General features: G+C 40.0%; 1 protein-coding gene across 1 annotated transcript in view; it reads left to right on the top strand.

The window, feature by feature from the left end:
• Positions 1-15,832, top strand: part of CDON (cell adhesion associated, oncogene regulated) — a 454,734-nt gene that overhangs the window by 212,524 nt on the left and 226,378 nt on the right. The window contains exon 3 of the mRNA XM_053691402.1: positions 1,928-1,967. The gene's annotated coding sequence lies outside the window, so the exon portion shown is untranslated. The remainder of the gene's footprint in view (positions 1-1,927; positions 1,968-15,832) is intronic.

Here is a 15,832-nt window from a genome sequence, read left to right as displayed (position 1 = left end):
CCTATCTATGTCACACACATGTCCTGTTGTCGCCTAATACTATTAGTACAGTATATCTGTGTCTGTATAGAGGAACCTCCTATCTATGTCACACACATGTCCTGTTGTCGCCAAATACTATTAGTATATCGGTGCCTGTTTAGAGGAACCTCCTATCAATGCCACACACATGTCCTGTTGTCACTAGTAATATTAGTATATCTGTGTCTGTATAGAGGAACCTCCTGTCTATGTCACACACATGTCCTGTTGTCGCCTAATAATATTAGTATATCTGTGTCTGTATAGAGGAACCTCCTATCTATGTCACACACATGTCCTGTTGTCACCTAATAATATTAGTATATCTGTGTCTGTATAGAGGAACCTCCTGTCTATGTCACACACATGTCCTGTTGTCGCCAAATACTATTAGTATATCGGTGCCTGTTTAGAGGAACCTCCTATCAATGCCACACACATGTCCTGTTGTCACTAGTAATATTAGTATATCTGTGTCTGTATAGAGGAACCTCCTGTCTATGTCACACACATGTCCTGTTGTCGCCTAATAATATTAGTATATCTGTGTCTGTATAGAGGAACCTCCTATCAATGCCACACACATGTCCTGTTGTCACTAGTAATATTAGTATATCTGTGTCTGTATAGAGGAACCTCCTGTCTATGTCACACACATGTCCTGTTGTCGCCTAATACTATTAGTATATCTGTGTCTGTATAGAGGAACCTCCTATCTATGTCACACACATGTCCTGTTGTCACTAGTAATATTAGTATATCTGTGTGTATAGAGGAACCTCCTATCTATGTCACACACATGTCATGTTATCGCCTAATAATATTAGTATATCTGTGTCTGTATAGAGGAACCTCCTATCTATGTCACACACATGTCCTGTTGTTGCCTAATACTATTAGTATATCAGTGCCTGTTTAGAGGAACCTCCTATCAATGCCACACACATGTCCTGTTGTCACTAGTAATATTAGTATATCTGTGTCTGTATAGAGGAACCTCCTGTCTATGTCACACACATGTCCTGTTGTCGCCTAATAATATTAGTATATCTGTGTCTGTATAGAGGAACCTCCTATCTATGTCACACACATGTCCTGTTGTCACCTAATAATATTAGTATATCTGTGTCTGTATAGAGGAACCTCCTATCTATGTCACACACATGTCATGTTGTCGCCTAATAATATTAGTATATCTGTGTCTGTAATAGAGGAATCTCCTATCTATGTCACCTGCATGTCCTGTTGTCGCCTAATAATATTAGTATATCACTGCCTGTATAGAGGAACCTCCTATCTATGTCACACACATGTCCTGTTGTCACCTAATAATATTAGTATATCGCTGCCTGTATAGAGGAACCTCCTATCAATGCCACACACACATGTCCTGTTTTCACCTAGTAATATTAGTATATCTGTGTCTGTATAGAGGAACATTCTATCTATGTTACACACATGTCCTGTTGTCACCTACAGCATACAGTTATGAAGTGTGCGTTGTACAGACCTAGGGCAGCATACAGTTATATAATGTGTGGTACAGACCTGTGGCAGCATACAGTTATGTAGTGTGTGGTACAGACCTAGGGCAGCATACAGTTATGTATTGTGTTGTACAGACCTAGGGCAGCATACAGTTATGTAGTGTGCATTGTACATACCTAGGGCAGCATACAGTTATGTAGTGTGCATTGTACTGACCTAGGGCAGCATACAGTTATATAGTGTGTTGTACAGACCTAGGGCAGCATACAGTTATATAGTGTGTTGTACTGACCTAGGGCAGCATACAGTTATGTAGTGTGTTGTACAGACCTAGGGCAGCATGACTGTAACACATGTAAAGATAATAAAATAATTTACTGTATTTGACAAGTAATCAGTGTATTATCTCTTTCTCTAGTGACCAAAGACATCAGTTGCAGTGACCACAGTGCCAGCAGGTGAGTAGCAAGTAGTTTGTTGTAATTGGAGCTGTAACAATCTGTGTCATTAGTTTATTTACAAGTAAATGTGAGGAGCACTGCGAGTGCCTGCTGCCTCCCTCACATTACTGGTACATGTTATACAGATAAGGGGGCTCTCACACCAACAAAAATCCTTGTGCACAGCAGGATCAGCTGCCCAAAAGAGGCGTCAATGCTAGTAAATGAAGTGTTGTACACCTGAAAATCGTACAAAAAGCCGCTCGGAAAGGGCTTGTAGTGGATTTAATTATGTCAGATTATCTTGCTGCACACGGCTGATTATCTTGCTGCGTACGGCTGATTATCTTGCTGCACACGGCTGATTATCTTGCTGTGTACGGCTGATTATCTTGCTGCACACGGCTGATTATCTTGCTGCGTACGGCTGATTATCTTGCTGTGTACGGCTGATTATCTTGCTGCGCACGGCTGATTATCTTGCTGCACATGGCTGATTATCTTGCTGTGTACGGCTGATTATCTTGCTGCGCACGGCTGATTATCTTGCTGTGTACGGCTGATTATCTTGCTGCGCACGGCTGATTATCTTGCTGCGCACGGCTGATTATCTTGCTGCGTACGGCTGATTATCTTTCTGTGTACGGCTGATTATCTTGCTGCGCACGGCTGATTATCTTGCTGCACATGGCTGATGATCTTGCTGCGTACGGCTGATGATCTTGCTGCGTACGGCTGATGATCTTGCTGCGTACGGCTGATTATCTTGCTGTGAGGTTTTGTAAGAAATGCTACAATTCTATAAGGGCAGTTTTTGCCTTGAGTACAGCGTTTTCACAAAGGGGCGTTCCCTTCATTTATGTATCTGAAGGAGACACGTGAAACAAATTAATGAAGATGCAGTAAAGTCGCAGTATAACAGTTGTATTGTTAAGTCATCACACTGTGCTGCAAGAAATTATATTTTATAGAAAAATTACAAATCATAGGGTGCTATACGCTGAAAGCAGAGTAACCTGATTATAATTAGCTGCAGGATTTAATTTTGTATGTGTGCTCCCTACTCGCTGCTAACTTCACTTTTCCCAGCTAAAATTACACTACCCAGCTAGCATTACTTTCTATGGGAGGCATCTCGCCACTAACAGGGGTTGGGAACTCTCTCTAAAAAAAGGCTTCTCCCTGCGAGCTGCCTCCTGTATGAAGATCTTTATGTCCCATCCTAGAAATTTAAAATAATCTTGCCCAAAGTGTTAGGAAGTTATCACAAAGCAATAGAGCCAGAGAGGGCTGCTGCACATCATTACACTATGGCACATGTAGATCACTAGCACTTCTGATGACTTAAGTAATGACTGTCTAATTAGCATTAGTGATTCAGCTGAAATAGTGTCTCATTTAATGGTTACTGGCAGCATATTAAAGTTATAGGTCCATGTGGCAAGATGGGGGATGCAGAGAGGGTTAGCAGGGGCCACCTACCTCTTAGTGTGATGTCTAGGGACCCTTCAACAAGGGGACACATCACAAGCTGGTGACATTACTAAAGATCACAGCGATAATGTGAGTGCTGAGTTCTGCTTTTTATAGTGACCTAACTGCAGCACTTGCCACCTCCCTTGTGGTTACAAAAGTGTTAAAGGTCTGGGCTGGCTCTGTTGCCAGCAGCTAATGAGGAAATGGATTAAATCTGCAGAGAGAAGCAAGCAGCAGGCAAACATGCTAATTAAAGTGACGACTGCTCGTTAATTAAGCAGCAAGTAGCTTTATCATGCAAATAGTGAGCTTGGCTAGTGAAAAACTCAATGGCCAGTAGCCAATTCTACTAAACAGTCTCACAAGGGCATCTGCGTCCTTTGTTGTTAAACATACAGCATCTTGTGCCTGAGTGAGCGATGCTGATGCTGCTGATTTTTTTATTTCGAAAACAATCAATCACAATTAGAAACTGGAGAGCAAGTTAGTACCTTAATATGCCACTAGTGAGAAGATGAAGTGCTCCTTATTACATTAATTTGCCACTAGTGAGAAGATGAAGTGCTCCTTATTACATTAATTTGCCACTAGTGAGAAGATGAAGTGCTCCTTATTACATTACTTTGCCACTAGTGAGAAGATGAAGTGCTCCTTAATACATTAATTTGCAACTAGTGAGAAGATGAAGTGCTCCTTATTACATTAATTTGCAACTAGTGAGAAGATGAAGTGCTCCTTATTACCTTAATATGCCACTAGTGAGAAGATGAAGTGCTCCTTATTACATTACTTTGCCACTAGTGAGATGATGAAGCGCTCCTTATTACATTACTTTGCCACTAGTGAGATGATGAAGCGCTCCTTATTACATTACTTTGCCATTAGTGAGAAGATGAAGTGCTCCTTATTACATTACTTTGCAACTAGTGAGAAGATGAAGTGCTCCTTATTACATTACTTTGCAACTAGTGAGAAGATGAAGTGCTCCTTATTACATTACTTTGCAACTAGTGAGAAGATGAAGTGCTCCTTATTACATTACTTTGCCATTAGTGAGAAGATGAAGTGCTCCTTATTACATTACTTTGCCACTAGTGAGAAGATGAAGTGCTCTTTATTACATTAATTTGCCACTAGTGAGATGATGAAGTGCTCCTTATTACATTACTTTGCAACTAGTGAGAAGATGAAGTGCTCCTTATTACATTAATTTGCCACTAGTGAGAAGATGAAGTGCTCCTTATTACATTACTTTGTCATTAGTGAGAAGATGAAGTGCTCCTTATTACATTAATTTGCCACTAGTGAGAAGATGAAGTGCTCCTTATTACATTACTTTGTCATTAGTGAGAAGATGAAGTGCTCCTTATTACATTAATTTGCAACTAGTGAGAAGATGAAGTGCTCCTTATTACATTAATTTGCCACTAGTGAGAAGATGAAGTGCTCCTTATTACATTACTTTGTCATTAGTGAGAAGATGAAGTGCTTCTTATTATATTAATTTGCCACTAGTGAGAAGATGAAGTGCTCCTTATTACATTAATTTGCCACTAGTGAGAAGATGAAGTGCTTCTTATTATATTAATTTGCCACTAGTGAGAAGATGAAGTGCTCCTTATTACATTAATTTGCAACTAGTGAGAAGATGAAGTGCTCCTTATTACATTAATTTGCCACTAGTGAGAAGATGAAGTGTTCCTTATTACATTAATTTGCAACTAGTGAGAAGATGAAGTGCTCCTTATTACATTAATTTGCAACTAGTGAGAAGATGAAGTGCTCCTTATTACATTAATTTGCCACTAGTGAGATGATGAAATGCTCCTTATTACATTAATTTGCAACTAGTGAGAAGATTAAGTGCTCCTTATTACATTAATTTGCCACTAGTGAGAAGATGAAGTGCTCCTTATTACATTACTTTGCCACTAGTGAGATGATAAAGTGCTCCTTATTACATTAATTTGCCACTAGTGAGAAGATGAAGTGCTCCTTATTACATTAATTTGCCACTAGTGAGATGATAAAGTGCTCCTTATTACATTAATTTGCCACTAGTGAGATGATAAAGTGCTCCTTATTACATTAATTTGCCACTAGTGAGAAGATGAAGTGCTCCTTATTACATTAATTTGCCACTAGTGAGAAGATGAAGTGCTCCTTATTACATTAATTTGCCACTAGTGAGAAGATGAAGTGCTCCTTATTACATTAATTTGCCACTAGTGAGAAGATGAAGTGCTTCTTATTATATTAATTTGCCACTAGTGAGAAGATGAAGTGCTCCTTATTACATTAATTTGCCACTAGTGAGAAGATGAAGTGCTTCTTATTATATTAATTTGCCACTAGTGAGATGATGAAGTGCTCCTTATTACATTAATTTGCCACTAGTGAGAAGATGAAGTGCTCCTTAGTACATTAATTTGCCACTAGTGAGAAGATGAAGTGCTCCTTATTACATTAATTTGCCACTAGTGAGAAGATGAAGTGCTTCTTATTATATTAATTTGCCACTAGTGAGATGATGAAGTGCTTCTTATTATATTAATTTGCCACTAGTGAGATGATGAAGTGCTTCTTATTACATTAATTTGCCACTAGTGAGAAGATGAAGTGCTCCTTAGTACATTAATTTGCCACTAGTGAGAAGATGAAGTGCTTCTTATTATATTAATTTGCCACTAGTGAGATGATGAAGTGCTTCTTATTATATTAATTTGCCACTAGTGAGATGATGAAGTGCTTCTTATTATATTAATTTGCCACTAGTGAGATGATGAAGTGCTTCTTATTATATTAATTTGCCACTAGTGAGATGATGAAGTGCTTCTTATTACATTAATTTGCCACTAGTGAGAAGATGAAGTGCTTCTTATTATATTAATTTGCCACTAGTGAGAAGATGAAGTGGTCCTTATTACATTAATTTGCCACTAGTGAGAAGATGAAGTGCTCCTTATTACATTAATTTGCCACTAGTGAGAAGATGAAGTGCTTCTTATTATATTAATTTGCCACTAGTGAGAAGATGAAGTGCTTCTTATTATATTAATTTGCCACTAGTGAGAAGATGAAGTGCTCCTTATTACATTAATTTGCCACTAGTGAGAAGATGAAGTGCTCCTTATTACATTAATTTGCCACTAGTGAGAAGATGAAGTGCTCCTTATTACATTAATTTGCCACTAGTGAGAAGATGAAGTGCTTCTTATTATATTAATTTGCCACTAGTGAGATGATGAGGTGCTCCTTATTACATTAATTTGCCACTAGTGAGAAGATGAAGTACTCCTTATTACATTAATTTGCCACTAGTGAGAAGATAAAGTGCTTCTTATTATATTAATTTGCCACTAGTGAGATGATGAAGTGCTCCTTATTACATTAATTTGCAACTAGTGAGAAGATGAAGTGCTCCTTATTACATTAATTTGTCACTAGTGAGATGATGAAGTGCTCCTTATTACATTAATTTGCCACTAGTGAGATGATGAAGTGCTCCTTATTACATTAATTTGCCACTAGTGAGAAGATGAAGTGCTCCTTATTACATTAATTTGCCACTAGTGAGAAGATGAAGTGCTCCTTAATACATTAATTTTCCACTAGTGGGAAGATGAAGTGCTCCTTATTACATTACTTTGCCATTAGTGAGATGATGAAGTGCTCCTTTGTACATTACTTTGCCACTAGTGAGAAGATGAAGTGCTCCTTAGTACATTACTTTGCCACTAGTGAGAAGATGAAGTGCTCCTTATTACATTAATTTGCCATTAGTGAGAAGATGAAGTGCTCCTTTGTACATTACTTTGCCACTAGTGAGAAGATGAAGTGCTCCTTAGTACATTACTTTGCCACTAGTGAGAAGATGAAGTGCTCCTTATTACATTAATTTGCCATTAGTGAGAAGATGAAGTGCTCCTTTGTACATTACTTTGCCACTAGTGAGAAGATGAAGTGCTCCTTAGTACATTACTTTGCCACTAGTGAGAAGATGAAGTGCTCCTTAGTACATTAATTTGCCACTAGTGAGAAGATGAAGTGCTCCTTATTACATTAATTTGCCACTAGTGAGAAGATGAAGTGCTCCTTAGTACATTACTTTGCCACTAGTGAGAAGATGAAGTGCTCCTTTGTACATTACTTTGCCACTAGTGAGAAGATGAAGTGCTCCTTAGTACATTAATTTGCCACTAGTGAGAAGATGAAGTGCTCCTTATTACATTAATTTGCCACTAGTGAGAAGATGAAGTGCTCCTTATTACATTAATTTGCCACTAGTGAGAAGATAAAGTGCGCCTTATTACATTAATTTGCCACTAGTGAGATGATGAAGTGCTCCTTAATACATTAATTTGCCACTAGTGAGAAGATGAAGTGCTCCTTAATACATTAATTTGCCACTAGTGGGAAGATGAAGTGCTCCTTAATACATTAATTTGCCACTAGTGAGATGATGAAATGCTCCTTAATATATTAATTTGCCACTAGTGAGAAGATGAAGTGCTCCTTATTACATTACTTTGTCATTAGTGAGATGATGAAGTGCTCCTTATTACATTACTTTGCCACTAGTGAGATGATGAAGCGCTCCTTATTACATTACTTTGCCACTAGTGAGATGATGAAGCGCTCCTTATTACATTACTTTGCCATTAGTGAGAAGATGAAGTGCTCCTTATTACATTAATTTGCCACTAGTGAGAAGATGAAGTGCTCCTTATTACATTAATTTGCACTAGTGAGATGATGAAGTGCTCCTTATTACATTAATTTGTCACTAGTGAGAAGATGAAGAGCGCTTTATTACATTAATTTGCCGCTAGTGAGAAGATGAAGTGCTCCTTATTACATTAATTTGCACTAGTGAGAAGATAAAGTGCTCCTTATTACATTAATTTGCCACTAGTGAGAAGATGAAGTGTTCCTTATTACATTTATTTGCCACTAGTGACATGATAAAGTGCTCCTTATTACATTAATTTGCCACTAGTGAGAAGATGAAGTGCTCCTTATTACATTAATTTGCAACTAGTGAGAAGATGAAGTGCTCCTTATTACATTAATTTGCCACTAGTGAGAAGATGAAGTGCTTCTTATTATATTAATTTGCCACTAGTGAGATGATGAAGTGCTCCTTATTACATTAATTTGCCACTAGTGAGAAGATGAAGTGCTCCTTATTACATTAATTTGCCACTAGTGAGAAGATGAAGTGCTCCTTAATACATTAATTTTCCACTAGTGGGAAGATGAAGTGCTCCTTATTACATTACTTTGCCATTAGTGAGATGATGAAGTGCTCCTTTGTACATTACTTTGCCACTAGTGAGAAGATGAAGTGCTCCTTAGTACATTACTTTGCCACTAGTGAGAAGATGAAGTGCTCCTTATTACATTAATTTGCCATTAGTGAGAAGATGAAGTGCTCCTTTGTACATTACTTTGCCACTAGTGAGAAGATGAAGTGCTCCTTAGTACATTACTTTGCCACTAGTGAGAAGATGAAGTGCTCCTTATTACATTAATTTGCCATTAGTGAGAAGATGAAGTGCTCCTTTGTACATTACTTTGCCACTAGTGAGAAGATGAAGTGCTCATTAGTACATTACTTTGCCACTAGTGAGAAGATGAAGTGCTCCTTAGTACATTAATTTGCCACTAGTGAGAAGATGAAGTGCTCCTTATTACATTAATTTGCCATTAGTGAGAAGATGAAGTGCTCCTTTGTACATTACTTTGCCACTAGTGAGAAGATGAAGTGCTCCTTAGTACATTACTTTGCCACTAGTGAGAAGATGAAGTGCTCCTTATTACATTAATTTGCCACTAGTGAGAAGATGAAGTGCTCCTTAGTACATTACTTTGCCACTAGTGAGAAGATGAAGTGCTCCTTTGTACATTACTTTGCCACTAGTGAGAAGATGAAGTGCTCCTTAGTACATTAATTTGCCACTAGTGAGATGATGAAGTGCTCCTTATTACATTAATTTGCCACTAGTGAGAAGATGAAGTGCTCCTTAATACATTAATTTTCCACTAGTGGGAAGATGAAGTGCTCCTTATTACATTACTTTGCCATTAGTGAGATGATGAAGTGCTCCTTTGTACATTACTTTGCCACTAGTGAGAAGATGAAGTGCTCCTTAGTACATTACTTTGCCACTAGTGAGAAGATGAAGTGCTCCTTATTACATTAATTTGCCATTAGTGAGAAGATGAAGTGCTCCTTTGTACATTACTTTGCCACTAGTGAGAAGATGAAGTGCTCCTTAGTACATTACTTTGCCACTAGTGAGAAGATGAAGTGCTCCTTATTACATTAATTTGCCATTAGTGAGAAGATGAAGTGCTCCTTTGTACATTACTTTGCCACTAGTAAGAAGATGAAGTGCTCCTTAGTACATTACTTTGCCACTAGTGAGAAGATGAAGTGCTCCTTAGTACATTAATTTGCCACTAGTGAGAAGATGAAGTGCTCCTTATTACATTAATTTGCCACTAGTGAGAAGATGAAGTGCTCCTTAGTACATTACTTTGCCACTAGTGAGAAGATGAAGTGCTCCTTTGTACATTACTTTGCCACTAGTGAGAAGATGAAGTGCTCCTTAGCACATTAATTTGCCACTAGTGAGAAGATGAAGTGCTCCTTATTACATTAATTTGCCACAAGTGAGAAGATGAAGTGCTCCTTATTACATTAATTTGCCACTAGTGAGAAGATAAAGTGCGCCTTATTACATTAATTTGCCACTAGTGAGATGATGAAGTGCTCCTTAATACATTAATTTGCCACTAGTGAGAAGATGAAGTGCTCCTTAATACATTAATTTGCCACTAGTGGGAAGATGAAGTGCTCCTTAATACATTAATTTGCCACTAGTGAGATGATGAAATGCTCCTTAATATATTAATTTGCCACTAGTGAGAAGATGAAGTGCTCCTTATTACATTACTTTGTCATTAGTGAGATGATGAAGTGCTCCTTATTACATTACTTTGCCACTAGTGAGATGATGAAGCGCTCCTTATTACATTACTTTGCCACTAGTGAGATGATGAAGCGCTCCTTATTACATTACTTTGCCATTAGTGAGAAGATGAAGTGCTCCTTATTACATTAATTTGCCACTAGTGAGAAGATGAAGTGCTCCTTATTACATTAATTTGCCACTAGTGAGAAGATGAAGTGCTCCTTATTACATTAATTTGCACTAGTGAGAAGATGAAGTGCTCTTTATTACATTAATTTGCCACTAGTGAGAAGATGAAGTGCTCCTTATTACATTAATTTGCACTAGTGAGAAGATGAAGTGTTCCTTATTACATTTATTTGCCACTAGTGACATGATAAAGTGCTCCTTATTACATTAATTTGCCACTAGTGAGAAGATAAAGTGCTCCTTATTACATTAATTCGCCACTAGTGAGATGATAAAGTGCTCCTTGGTACATTAATTTACCGCTAGTGAGAAGATAAAGTGCTCCTTATTACATTAATTTGCCACTAGTGAGATAATGAAGTGCTCCTTTTTACATTAATTTGCGCTAGTGAGATGATGAAGTGCCCCATAGCTCCTTATTACATCAACCTGCACCATACCCCACAAAATGTACTCTTCCCACTCATTAACCCCTACCTATGCCATACCCCACAAAAAGGCATTAGCCCCCACTCATTAACCCTACCTATGCCATGCCCCACAAAATGTACTATCTTCACTCATTAACCCCTTCCTGCACCATACCCCACACAAATAATTATCCCCAATCATTAACCCCCTACCTGCATCATACCCCACCAAGGTATTAGCCACACTCATTAACCCCTACCTGCATCATACCTCACACAAAGTATTGGCCCCACTCGTTTAACCTTTACCTGCACCCAGCCCCACTCATTAACCACTACCTGCATTATACCCCACCAAGGTATTAGCCCCACTGATTAACCTCTACCTGCACCATATGCTTCACATCACGGTCAACAAACTATATTAACTCAGTAATTTGCTCACCTCTTCCTTAATTACCAGCAGTATTTACTTTGCTCTGCATTGATCCAGAACAACAACCAACTGCAAAACCATCCACACAAATTAACATCCAATGAGGATTCCCACCAAACCCCATCTACTGCTGCTATCGCCTGGCCCACGAAAACCTCAGAAACCTACATTTCACTCTAAACCCACCCACACACTGACCCTACACCTCTGAGACCATTGTACCTTAAGCCCCCTGCCAAAGGAAGTCCCAAACATCAGCACCTAGAGCAAGAGACTAGCATTTCAACCAACCTGGTGCCAGATATGATGTTTGTGCTATGACTGTCTCACGCACCATCCTTACCCTCTGGGCTAAGCCAATCCACACCAGAGGAGAGCAGATAACCACATAGACTCCTGATGAATCAGAATGTGCTATAAAGTTTAGGCTGAGGCTGCAGAGTACACACAGCCTCTCTGATGTAACTGCAGATAATAGACAGAGTGCAAGATTAGATAGATAAATATATAGATATAGATACATATACAGAGAGATACATATACAGAGAGATACATATATATAGATACAGATATAGATACAGATATATATGTATAGATACAGAGATATATAGATACAGAGATAGATAGATAGATAGATAGATAGATACAGAGATAGATGATAGATACATAAATAGATATAGATACAGATAGATACATGTATAGATACAGAGATAGCTAGATAGAAAGATAGATAGATACATAGATAGATGATAGATAGATATATAGATAGATACAGAGATAGATAGATAGATAGATAGATAGATAGATAGATAGATAGATAGATAGATACAGAGATAGATTAAAGATAGATAGATAGATAGATAGATAGATAGATAGATACAAAGATAGGAGAAAAGTCGGAAAATATCAAAGCGCCAGCGAACCGGCTGGGTTCAGAATGTAAAGCCAATTCCCTCACAATATGGGTTAAGACAAATAATTTATTGGTTAAGACAAATACCCTTAACCCATATTGTGAGGGAATTGGCTTTACATTCTGAACCCAGCCGGTTCGCTGGCGCTTTGATATTTTCCGACTTTTCTCATAACTTACCAGACCACTAGGGGTCACCTATCAAAGCTAAGGGCAAAACTAGTAGTAGGCGCTAAGTGATTTCTTCTCTTAGATACAAAGATAGATAGATACAAAGATAGATAGATATAGAGATACAGAGATAGACAGATACAGATAGAGATAGATACTATAGATCAGTGCAACATAAAATAGCTCCCATCTGCCCTGGGGGATAAAAGTATTAATACTTTGTGTGAGAGCAGGCATACTGTAGTATTTATATACATTGCAGTAAAACATGTTTTCTTCTTAAACGGGAAGAGTCCACAGCTGCATTCATTACTTTTGGGAAATTCAGAACCTGGCCACCAGGAGGAGGCAAAGACACCCCAGCCAAAGGCTTTAAATACCTCCCCCACTTCCCTTATCCCTCAGTCATTATTTGCCTTTCATCACAGGAGGTTGGCAGAGAAGTGTCAGAAGTTCGAGATAGTCTCTTATGTAGGGTTGTACTCTTTGAAATGGGACTGGAGATTTAAGTAATTTCAGTGAAAGCATGGATGAAAGTTAGAGTCTGGAGATGCAGGGAGAGTCTTTCTGTGAAACCATCCAGACTCATATTAACAGCTCCTAGGCAATCAGCATTTACAGGTTTAGCTGCCTGCCTTTCTATGGCGCTGGCTCATTTATATATCCCAAGTGAAATATTTTTAAGATACTGTCCGTGTTCTGTCAACCAAGGCCCGTCGGGCGTGTGATCACCCGATTCAGTTCGGCCTCTTGGGGAAGCATTGACCTCTGAGGCTTCAGGGGCCCCAACCTTGGGGCCGGGGTATTTCATTGATCCAGCGAGGGATGATTTTGCCTTCCGTTATAGGCTGGCACGTCTTCATGTCCTTTTAAGACATGTTTTGGCGATGTTAGAAGATTCCGTTCCTAGTGGGCCGAGGGATCCGAGGCCTTAGATGCTGGATGGCAACCTGGATAGACGTTTGGGGATGAAGCTAATCTCCTTAAGGTCTTCGTTTTTCTTTTTCTTCTTTTAAGTTTTGGTTCCAGTTCTGAGCTTGAGTGGATGGGGCCTCTGATAGGCTGGTCCCGTTGGCATTCCCATTAACCTTGGGCTTTCACCTGCGGGTGCTGCCTTCCTTTTATTTTGATCCAGTTAGGATGTGTTTGATTTGTTTTCTTAAAGCTTATGTCTGATATACTTCCGTTTTGGGAACGTTCTTCTCTGGCTTGCGATTTTGTGGTCGCATGGGCACTTCCGCGGAAGTTGCACACTTTTGGATAACAGAGTTATGTTTTCTAGTTTAATTATTGAACCTTCGGTCGAATTTTCTTGGACCTTGGACAGTTCTGGAGTATCCTTATACCAGACAGGTGCTGGTCAGGCACTCTCTGCTGTTACTTGGGTTCATGTCACCCTTGTGGTGCTGATTGAATCCTGTTGGATTCTGAATGTCCCTTGGCCTATTGATATGGACTCCGGGCTAGAATCCTAATTCAAAGTATGGCGCCTAGTGTGTGAGTCCAACGCTCCCGAACGGAGGGTTGTGAGTTCCGATCTAAGGTTGTTTTCTTCTGGATATTTGCTTAGGATACGAGTCTGTTTTGTTTTTTTCAGACGTCATCATGGTTCTTACAGGTCCCTGGGGACTCGGAACTGTAGTGTCCATTCCTTTGGAGTTGGGAGATGTGAATGACCTCCGTAGTCTAGTTTTCCAGGTGGTGAATGATTTGGGTCCTCACTTGTATTTCTTCCGAGTGTGGACTCTTTAGCCTAATAGCATTACTTGCGGTGGCAGAGTCTCGTTCCTTCCCGTCTTGGGTTGGATCATCTGGGCTGAAAGTGCGGGCATGTCCTTCTTCCTTTGCTCAGCGTTGCGTTTGCTCTAGTAGGTGGAGTGCAGGGGTTACCCTGTCTTATGTGAGGAGCTGTGAGGCTCCCAGCCTTTACCCTGTTAAAGGGTTTCCTTGTGATCCAGGAGCACTGGGTGCCAAAGCTTAAACTGGTCAGGAGTTCTTGCAGACTCTTGGGTTTGAGGTTGTTTACTAGGTTGTTAAGTCTACAGACTTTAGTTAGTGAGCTCCTTATCATAGGAGGCAGCTTAGGGTTCCTGAGGATGTTAGATCTTTCGCTCAATTCCGTTTTTTGATGACTCTGGCTTAGGACCATGTCTCTCCCTGGATCGGGTTTGGACGGTTCGGTTTAATCTAGGTTTTGTGTTCCTTTGACGGGGGTGGGGTTCTGTTTCTCATGGGAGATTCCTATCTGCCTGAGGCTGAGGTTCAAGGTCTCCCTGACGGGTCTCTACTGGTTTTCTGGCGAATTTGATGCTCCTTGTAGACTCCAGGTGTCCTTTCCGCTTGACTGGCAATATTGGCCGAGGGGGTCTTGCCTCTATGGTAGGGTGGTTCTGTTCCCTTTTTTACACCTGGAGTGGGGGATGGGTTCTGGTGTGTTCTCCTTAATTTGGAGTTACCTCAGTATCTGTGACGGCCTGTGGGTTTTTTTCTTGCCTTGTAGGTTTTTTTTTTCCCTTCTATGTTCTCGGAATCTTGGAATAGGGAGATGTGGAGTAGTGACTGGTTCCACCGTTCCTGCAGCAGGAGGCGGGGGGGGTTGATTCCTGGTAAAGCTCCTGTTATTTGTTTGATTCTGATATTTAGATTCTGGGGGTCTGAGAACTTCTTCCCTTGGGAAGTGTTCCTCTTTATGGGGGACAGCTGTGTAGGGGGTATCGAACCCGAACACGAAGTCTGTCTTGACTCACGGTAGTATGCCGTTTTTGGCAGTGGTCAGAGTCAGAGTTCTACTCGTGGGTTTTGCTCCTTTTTCTTCAAGAGGTCTGGGACTCTTGTCTTCTGTCTTTGACTAGCCTTTGGGCTGGAACCATTACCCTGAAAGGAAGGTCGGGGATCGGTTACTTTATGCAGTGTTGACCTTTTTCTTTCTTGAGTCTGTCCTCCCCTTCGGTGGGAGGACTTTTGATGTCCTCCTCCTTCTGACGGCATCTGCTGCTGGGAGGGGACACTCCTTGGAGCCCGGCATTCCGGTTGAGAGCTGTTGTCGAGATTTTCGGCGCTATTCGGTGGTTTGAGTTCCACGATGGCTAAGTCAGCCTTCCTACCTGGAAGCTGGTCATTGCGAGTTCTGGTTTCAGGTGGCTTGGTGTTCTTTTAGAGAGCTCCTTGTTAGCTGCTGGGATAAGTTACCCTTTCTCTGCTGTCGATGCTTGCCTAGCCTGCAGTTTTTTATTTGCTACGATGTAACAGGGAACTCGTGATTTCTGGAGCACCTTCTATGGTATGGTGTTGTGTCAGGGATGTTCTCC

The sequence above is a fragment of the Bombina bombina genome, chromosome 8 (genome assembly GCF_027579735.1).
Source record: "Bombina bombina isolate aBomBom1 chromosome 8, aBomBom1.pri, whole genome shotgun sequence".
NCBI classification, from domain to species: Eukaryota; Metazoa; Chordata; class Amphibia; order Anura; family Bombinatoridae; genus Bombina; species Bombina bombina.
This window is presented reverse-complemented; position numbering and strand designations above follow the sequence as displayed.